The 9654-nt window shown below is 44.5% G+C and overlaps 1 protein-coding gene across 2 annotated transcripts in view; it reads right to left on the bottom strand.

The window, feature by feature from the left end:
- Positions 1–9654, bottom strand: part of PTPRR (protein tyrosine phosphatase receptor type R) — a 283812-nt gene that overhangs the window by 71332 nt on the left and 202826 nt on the right. The gene's annotated exons all lie outside the window — the stretch shown is intronic.

The following is a 9654-nucleotide window of genomic DNA, read 5'->3' as shown; positions in this document are numbered from 1 at the left end:
CGATTTGAAAATAAATCCTTGGGACTTTTTCCCTTTGCCTTCCTTCCTTGAATTACCCATGTCAGATGAGGGCATTTCAGAAGCGTGAATGAGATAAGAGAAAGGGGGTGCTTGAGACCATCTGTTCAGAAGGATAGAGCTGATTAACTGAATACTATTGACCAGTTCCTGGAGTTCAGGTCCACACCTAACAAATTCCAAAAGTCATTCCGACCTCAGCAAGTCAAAATACACTACGGAAATCATTCCTGACAAGAATTCTTGGGCTAAGCTTTAAGGATCAGTATCTGGCTAGAACAGGAATCACCCAGTATCCTGTGGAGGAAAACAGCTGACACGAGAGCCATTTCAGCGCTGCCTCCTCTAATCATGCTTTCTAATGTACTGCCAATTCGCTCCTGGGCCGCCTCGATAGGACGTGCTGCATTGCGGGAACCCAGGGTTCCTGAATGCAGACTTCCAAGGCTCCCTGCCCCCGCCGCTTCTTGCAAATCATTTGTACAGTTCAACTGGCGTTATCACAGGCATCTCTTTCCCATCCAAATCTTTTCCACCCGGAAAGGATAACTAACTCCCTAACTCAATGGAAAAGGCTGAAACATTCAAATTCGATGGCACCCCCCTCTTTATCGTGGCTAACAGTGCACTGCAGATAGACAGCCCAGGAGAGGCCTACCGACTGGCCGCCGGGCCCGGAAGCCCAGTGGAGTGCGCGGCGCCTAACGCGTCCCTCCCCGCCTGCTGTGCGGGCAGGGCCAGGACCCCCGGTGCGTCAGGTTAAAGCCGGTTACGTTGTCCATTCCTGGTGTCTGCGTTTCAGCTTTGACATCCGACCGCGGGAACCGATAACTGAAATAGGCCTTTGGAAGACAAAAGGACAAAGTGCTTAGATGCCCTTGAAACCGAAGCAAAAGCTTCACCTGCTGTTGACCTTGAGTGGGCGGCTGTCTGGAGGCGTAGGTGGCGCATGGGCACCCCCCGGAGGGCGAAGGGCGCATCCTCCCCGCTTCTTGCAGAACCGGTTTATGATGCGCGCTGGGCTGAACAAATGACTGGCTTTTTGAGGGCTTTTGTTTCTTCGGGTTTGGTCCGGAGGCAGGGGGATACAGGAGAGTCGTGGGATGCTTTGGCTAGTCAGGAGAGGTAGGTGGGAGGAAAGAACGCGAACTTTGGTGGCACGTAGGCATGGCTCTAATTTATGAGCTCCAAGACCCCGGATGTTGACTTAAATGTCGGTATCTCATTTTCCCCATCTTTGACATTACATATGTAAAGCATCTTGTCCAGTGCCGCGCACGTGTTCTGTTCTCTCCTTATAGAGATATAGTTACTCGTGTATATTTTCGTTATTGGTAATAATAGCAAGTCTTGGATGTTGTCGTATACCTGAGTACGTCCAATAAATTAATCTGTCTTTGATGTCGTTCTTCACTGAGCAGGGCGTGGCTAGACAGAGGTGCTTCTTAACAGCAGTGCTTTCTATTCTAGGTATGTCAGCAGAGGTTCAAATACCTAAAACGCACGTGTTATGTAACTTAGATTGTCCAGAGGAATACGCTTGCTGGATGTCCCTGAAATAAGTGCATCACCGACATTGACCCACTCTTATCTCTACTGCTCCAAAGCAAGCAGTCCAGGCATTGATGACCCATCTATCCTGTTGCAGCGGTTCACAGGGGTGGGGGTGGGGCCTGGGGGAAGGGGGGTACCCCCCATTGTGAATGACAGTTGACACCACCTCCCACTTTGGGCCCATTCCTTCCCACTGCCAATGCACCAGCAGGTGGGAAGAAGACCAGAGTGGCCAAATTGCTCCAGTCCAAGTAGATTGTCTTACTCTTCAGAGGGGAGCTAACATCAGGGTTTCAAACTCACTGCCATCGAGTCAATGCCATTGAGTGATAGTGGCCTTCTGTGTGTTTCTGAGATTGTAACTGTTTGCTGGAGTGCAAATCCCAGCCTTTCCCCCCAGGAGCTGCTGCCATGTAGATCAAAGCCCAACAAATAACCACGACCCCACCAGAGCTCCTGACATGATGGTAGAAGGGGATTATTTAATGTATTTTAAATGCAGTTGAGGTTTGCAGCAAGATTCAACCAAATTTCTTATAGGGCTTTGACAGATGCCAAGTCTCCCTGACTGCTTAAACATTTATTTATTGAGTGTATTGGATTTTTCTGCTAGTTGCTAAAACCAGAATTATGGCCTTGTAAAATGGATAAAATTCAAAATACTGTGAACTTTGTCTAAGTCTAGATCTTTATTTCCCTTTGGACAGAAGCTACATTTTGTGAGGAAAAACAAGTAAATAAGATGGATAGACATTTTCCCTTTGAATGTGATTGCGCCAGGACTCCTTTGGGAACGTGGTTGGGTGATTGTTCATTGACAGGGCCAGGGAGGGCAACACATTCTCCATGTTCCCGGCACCTTTGTTGACTCTGTGACCTGGAGAAGCCCCACTTTTAAATGTGTCCACATTTTGGTGGGGCATTTTAAGCCATCATAACAAACTAGCTTAGACTTACAGCCCAGACTGCCCATTTGAAAGTGAGACATGGCTACAGACTTGTATGTTCTGGAAAATCGATCTGGGTTATGGGCCCACCATGGACTGGATACTTCCTCTCCCACCCACTTCTTTCCTGCCTTCGGAGCACCATAACCCCGGGTACTTTCAGGTCTGTACCCAGGGCTTGTGAACGCCTCGGGTGAATAAGAATGCTCTTCCTGTGTAAGAACACATGACATTTTAGGGACAGGAAAAGCTTATCCGGTCCAACATACCTGCCCTTTTTGGGTTTATCTTAATCTCACCTTCCTGCATGGTTACCTTCCTTCATCTTCTAAGACAGAGAAAAAGAATAATTCTTGGACATTTTTCATGATCTCTACTATCACTAGACCTGATAAAATTAGACATACACTTCAGTGCCATTGTCTTTAAAACGAATGGTTTCTGAAAACCGTTCACCAGGCAGTAGAACAGTTTGTAATTTCTTTTCCTTTTTTATAGAGCCATAAACCATGTGTTTGAAAGAGGAAGCGCTAGAGAAATTTGGCTTTGAGGATGGGAAGGTCATCGGGCTTGATTCTGTGCTTAGCTTTTCATCATGAGTTATCTCCTCTGTCCCAGTCTGGGTACCAACATTTTCTCTTCGAGTGGCCAGGGATCAGCGAGATGTTTGTGTGGAATAGGACTTCCCCTGAAGAAAATACGCAGGCAGCTAAAGAATTACTCACACACAGCCGCGACCTGTTAAAGAGCTTAACATTCCCTGAGTCCATCCTCCCCCAACCCCACCAGCCCCACCCTCACATTTCATATCTGGAACATACAATGGAGCCAGTGAACCATCATAAAAGAGGTAAGATATTTAGTTAGCAGATGTTTCACGGCTTGAGAACATTCGCATTTTTCCATGAGTAAGGCGAAAGGTGGACCTTCTCCTGGGGTCCGTAGAGAGCTTGTTGGTAGTGCTTAGAGGGGGCACCTGTGAGTTTTATGCACTGCAGTTTGACTCCCTAACTGTGCAGGTCAACAGAGCAAGAGAAGACACCAGAGCTGTCTGCCAGATGTCAACCACTGATTCATTCGTCTTAAGTTCAGCCAAGAAGGAAGAAAATATGATGGGTGGAGCATGAGCAGCCAGCACAATCAGCATCTGACCAACCAGGGCTTCCTGTCACCTTGGGAACAACATTGATTGGCAGCGAAGCTTCCCGTGTACAAGCTCAAAAGCAGTAGCAACTGCAGTCACAGGAATAAACCACAGATAAGAGACTTGGAAATGAAACCAACTCAAATCACCAAAACCGCAGCTCGAAGCCCTCCGCAGAAAAGATGTTGTTCTTCATGTAAACGATTTCGTATTTCAATCTGATTTACTCTTAATGAAGCCACTTCTTGTGCCCTGCGATCATTGAAAAGGACACAAGAGTTCACATGTGGGTTGGGGACCATTTATTTTGCCCAAGATTCCATGTTTCCTCATCTTTCACAAGATAAAGTTTTCTTAAGACGTTGGAGTGACTTTTTGTCTTCTTTCATTTTCATATTTGCTTTCTCTTACGTCTTCTGAGAGCAAAGGAAGGTGTAGTGGGTGACCCACGGAGCTGCTAATCCCAAGGCCGCGTCGGGGGCAAAGCAGAGCTGCCCTTTGTGTTTCTGAGGCTGGCAGTCTTCGAAGGAGTGGGCAGCCTTGTCTTTGTCCAAGAGAGTGGCTGGTGGGTTGGAACCGGGGGCCTTGAGTTTGGGCTTGAGGGGCTCAAGGGTCTTTTTTGTCTCAGGATAGTCCTAAGTGTCCATAAAGATTAAATACTAAAAAAGGGTAAATTGTACGTAAAACTTTTAAATATAGGACGGTTCTAAGCAAAACAGAACCAAGTGAGATCTAAAGCAGCAACAATTATTTGGGTTTGTTTTTGTTTTTTAGCTCGTTGACTGCAGGGGCCATCAGCATTAAGTGGTTTTCTTAGGGATGTGCTGTGTTTGCCTCATCACAACTCTATTTGCTTCCAATGTAAACTCTGAAATCTTATTTCTTATAGTTTTATTCATTTACAAGTATTTATTGAGCACTAACTATGGGGAGGTACATCTAGAAACTAAGGCTTGTGGGCAATTCGGCAGACATGGCCCATCTTTTCCTCTGAAGAATTTATAGCTAAAGAGATCTAAAAGTGAGACAAAGGGCAAGGGGGTCAGTTCCTGACAAATAATGGAATGAACGTTTCCAAAGTGTACCATTGTAGACAGAAAGTTAGATTGCAAATGATAAGATTTTACTATTGCAAATTGTGAGGGTGTGTGCATGTGTGTGTGAAATGTACTTCACATTTCTTCTTCTAGTCTCCCAGTTTCAGAATCACTCTCAGAATGTATCGACTGACTTGTATTGAAAATCCAGCATGCATAAGTGGTTGTGCACTCCTCGCGTTGCCTTTCAGAATCCACGCCTCTTTGTGATTACTGCTGGCGGAGCGGGTAGACCGTGGCGTCTGCAGCCAGAGTCCCTGGGTGAAAACGCAGGTGCTACCACTCGCGGCTGTGTCACCAGAGAAGCCCAAACAAACTCACTGCCGTGCAGTCAATTGTGCCTCACGGCCACGCGGGGTTCCAGGACTGCAATGCTTTACAGAGTAGAAAGCACCCGTCCTTCTCCTGAGGAGTGGCTGGTGGTTTCGAACTGCTGACCTTGCAATTAGCAGCCCCCACTATGCCACCAGGGCCCCTAAGACTGTATGAGCCTGGGCAGGTTACTCAAGTGGGATGTACATCAATTTTCTCATCTGGAAAAACAAAAAAACAAAAACTAAGGCCACAAACATATACACTTTCTTCATTGGATTAGTGAGGGTTCATTGAGATCATATCATAAAAGGACTTAGGCTAATACTCAGAATACAGAAAATTCCATGTCGTTCTTCACTTGTATTAATATGATTTCTGTTGCTGTTGCTACTGCTACCAAGGTTCCTTCAGAGCTCCGGCTCTGGCTTCCAGGGCTTTCTCTGCAGTCATGGGATGGTGCTGGATACTTTTGATATTATACGTGCTGATATTTCTTGGCAGCCCCCACTGCTGTTGCCGAGGCCTGTCCCTGAAGCTGTTGCTATCACAGCGGCTCCTGTTCTCAGCATTAGGAACACAGGTGTGCGACAGGAGTGTGCGCATGTGCATATGGAGGGATTATCTACAACATGCTAAGGGCGGTTATATTTGGTGGTAGAACTGATGATAAAATTATTTTGGTACGTTTGTTGTTGCTTCCATATTGTTTCTAACATTTCTGAAATTTGATGTATTTTTTGTGCAGTTCATTAAACACTGCTGGAGCATTGAGTGAGGTTCGGTCACCTGAAAAGGGGGCATTGAGGGTGGCCGTGGTCAGGTAGGCATCAGGCAGTTGGTGCCTGTAAAAATGGACAGCCCTGTAAAAGTGGACAGCCTCGCAGACCCCATGGGGAGTTGCTGTGGGTCTGAATCGACTTGTTGGCTGCAGGTTTCTGTCTTCTTGGCATGACTTTAGAGAAATACTGAGATTTGGATCTCTGCTCCCAGCCAATCCTACCTTTCAGAAACAGACCAGGTGAAGAGCTTACCTCTTTCCGATGTAAAGAGGGTATTTTATATCTCATCTATTATAAATCAGAAAAAAGAGCGAGGGCCAGGAGGCACAATGAATCTACCAACTGACATTCACTAAGGTTGATGGGCATGTAAGCACTGACTGATTTTGCTGTTTTTCTCTTCTGTGTACAGATAAAAATATCTCCTGCCAAACCTTTCCTCACTTATCTTTATGTTTAAGAAGGAATATTTTTGATAAGAGGAGAGGCCTTTGTATATTTTAGTCAAACGATTCCCAGGAGAATGCCATTAGGTTGGCCCATAGCTCAATTGTGAACAATTACTCTGACATTTTCCTGAAAACAATCCCCACAAGTCCTCCTAAGAATAAATAAAGCACAATGGAGTAAAATTATCCACTGGATCTAGGGAAAGCAGCTCTATTTTAGTCAGGAAATTGGAGGCCTTTCTTTTCAATGTATTAAATTCTTATGCTTATGTCATCAGAGAACTTGGAATGTGGGAACATACTCGGATTCTCCAGTTAGTGACTTGGGAAAGCCAAGTCGCTGGGAGTGGTGAGCCAGCGGGCAAATGAGGGAGGACCAATAGCCAGGTTGGGAGAATTTACACACACTGACAATTGTCCTTGCAGTATAAATACTACAAGGATTGGCTCTAGCCCCTCATAGAGCCACTGAGGGGAAGGAATGGGGAAAACATTCACAATAAATGTGATTTTATTTTTTAGGATAATAGAAAAATTACTGTTAATTGCGTCATCGATAGTTTGGAAGTCTTCCCTGCCAAGAGTTAAACACCTGATCTTTCAGTGACAGGAAGTTCTTGTGGCACAGTGGTTCTGACCTCAACTACTAGCTCCAAGATTGGCGCTTGACCCCACCAGCTGCTCCATGGGAGAATGATGTCACAGGCTGCCCCCGGCAAGGTCTGTTGCCCGGAGACCCTCTGGACCCTCAGTCATTATGATTCAGAACAGACTGGGTGCCAGTGGGTTAGTTGATGACGGACGGGCTAAGTGATCCTTGATTCCTAGACGGCTGCTCCAATTCGAGTCTGAACAGATCCAGTCTTCAGGGCTCTAGCCCGATCGAGGTTGAAGGACAATACAAGGAGCTTGTCTCCCATTGCTCAGGGAGGCATTTCAAGCATTTGTCTCCACCCTAGGAGGGAAGTCATGGTCAAGTGGTATATTACCATGGAGACCTGTCAGCAATAGATCAACGTGAAAGACTAGCTTTCTCAATATAACTTAGAGGAGATTGTCTTGGGGGACCCAAGATAAAGCCAGGAAGGAATTAGAATTTATTATTGCTATGCTTTGGTCTGATTTTGCTTACATTTCAATCCATTTAAGAAAATTTTTAAAAATTACAATTCTATACAAGAATCTATGGATTACCTATTTTAAGTTAAGACATTTTAAGGCAAAAATCAGACCTCACATCTAAAACTCTAGAAATGCATGTACAATGGTTTCCAACTTGGGGCCTAAGGCAGGCAGGCTGCATTCCTTCCTGTTTCCATGGCAGCTCAGAGACCGGCAGCAAGTGACACAGCAACTTGGGAACATGGTGTCCTCATCTGTGAAATCAGGCTGATAATAACGTCTCTCAGGGAGTATGGTTTTGAGTATTATGAATTATATTAGAGGACTTCCAAAGGGCTTGTGTAAAATAGAAGTAAAAGATAATGCTCTCCCCCCCACCCCCCCACATTTTGTGAAGGGTCCTTGTCCATGTTAAATGTTTAGAATAGTACCTGGAATATAGTAAGTGCACAATAAATGTTAGCTGTCACTCTCATGATCATTATCATCCTCTTGGGATAGTCCGTATTTTAAAAATAAGGATTCTTCTGACTCATTCCCATTGTCCTCTTTCTACTCTGCTCAATGTCCTCTGCTTTTTTTTAAACATAAGAGAGTAGGGTGGGCAGAGGTGGGAAGGATAGGATGAACTTTTAGAATCTGGAGGGGGAAATATATATATATACATATATATATATATATACTTTTAAAATATTTGTATTTGGTCATATATGATTTTCAGACTGCAATTAAAATTATCTACCAGAGTAAAATTTTCAATGTATTAAATTCTTATTCTTATGTCATCAGCAAATTTGGCATGTGAGAAAATATGCAGATTCTCCAGTTCCTGACTTGGGGAAGCCAAGTCGCTAGGAGTGGTGAGCCAGGGGGCAGGTCCGGAGAAGCACCAGTAGCCAACTTGGGAGAATTTACATGTACTGACTCTGTGTATATCAGAGGAGTTCTGCTGGCATAGTGGGTTATGCATTGGGCTGCTAAATGCAAGGTCAGCAGTTCAAAACCAACAGCTTCTCCACAGGAGAATGATGAGGCTGTCTACTCTTGTCAAGGTTTACAGTCTCGGGAATCCACAGGGCAGTTCTATTCCATCCCAGGAGGGTCAGTATGAGTTCAGATCAACTCGATGGCAGTTGGATGGGTTTTGAGACAGTGTATATAGTAGTATAGTCAGGGGAGAAATCCTGAAACTGTCTTATAAACCTTAAAGGACTCCAGGCTGTTATGGACGGATACTAAATTGATGGAATTGAATTCTGGTCCCTAGTCCAGATTTTTCCTTTTAGTAGATTAAAATACTTGACCCTTTTTGATTCACAGGTGCTCCTAGACAGGAAAAAATTTCTTACTGAACCATCATTATTCCTCTAAGAACATAAAAAATGGTTATTTTTTGGGGGGAAATATGATAAAAGAATTTATTTATAAAGGTAACATAAAATCTTTTGAATAAATTATACTTATTCATTTACTGCCGTTGAGTCAATTCTGATCTATAAGTTATAGAGATTTATAAAAAACAGAATTAATTTGCTTTTATGCATGATACATAACTGAGCTAATGTATAAGAATTAAATAGGAGCTATCAGACATGTTTTGTGTTGTGGTCAGGTTTTCCAAGTAATCGAAGAGAACTGTGTCTGAGTATGTCAGAACTCTTCCAGGGACTGTTTTTGAATGCATGTTAATGACAGACGGCCCCAGGACAGTCTGCCTGTGCTGTAGACACACCAAGGAGAATGATGGGTGGGGTAGAACACCTTCCACTTTGATCACTGGGTCAATACTGAGGAGTCTGATGAAGAGTTTAAACAGGCCAGTGAACAGGATCTGTGCAAAACTGCCCAAACTCCCAAACAGTGCCTTTACCAGGAAATAATGTGGCCTCTAATCATCCCTTTCTCTGATTCCACCTGAAGAAGTTTATCTCAGAACACGGTGGAAACCCTAACGACATCAGTGGTCCGCAGTCTTCCCAAAGCTCTTGGTTAAAAACACAGAAGAGAGCTGATGGTGCTCAGCTACCAAAAGATATAGCATCTGAAGCCTTAAAGACCTGAAGATAAACAAGCAGTCATCTAGCTGAGAGACAACAAAACCCACATGGAAGAAGCACACCAACCTACCCCTACTCGATTGCTGAGGACAAAGGGGGTGCATTAGCAAAAGTGGGGAAGAAAGCAGATGGTGCCCAGCTATCAAATGATACAGCATCTGGGGTCTTACAG

Source organism: Echinops telfairi, unplaced genomic scaffold (assembly GCF_000313985.2).
Source record: "Echinops telfairi isolate 266 unplaced genomic scaffold, ASM31398v2 ScPeMD7_2;HRSCAF=8, whole genome shotgun sequence".
Lineage (NCBI taxonomy): Eukaryota > Metazoa > Chordata > Mammalia > Afrosoricida > Tenrecidae > Echinops > Echinops telfairi.
The sequence above is the reverse complement of the archived record's forward strand: the minus strand, read 5'-3'. Positions and strand labels throughout refer to the sequence as shown.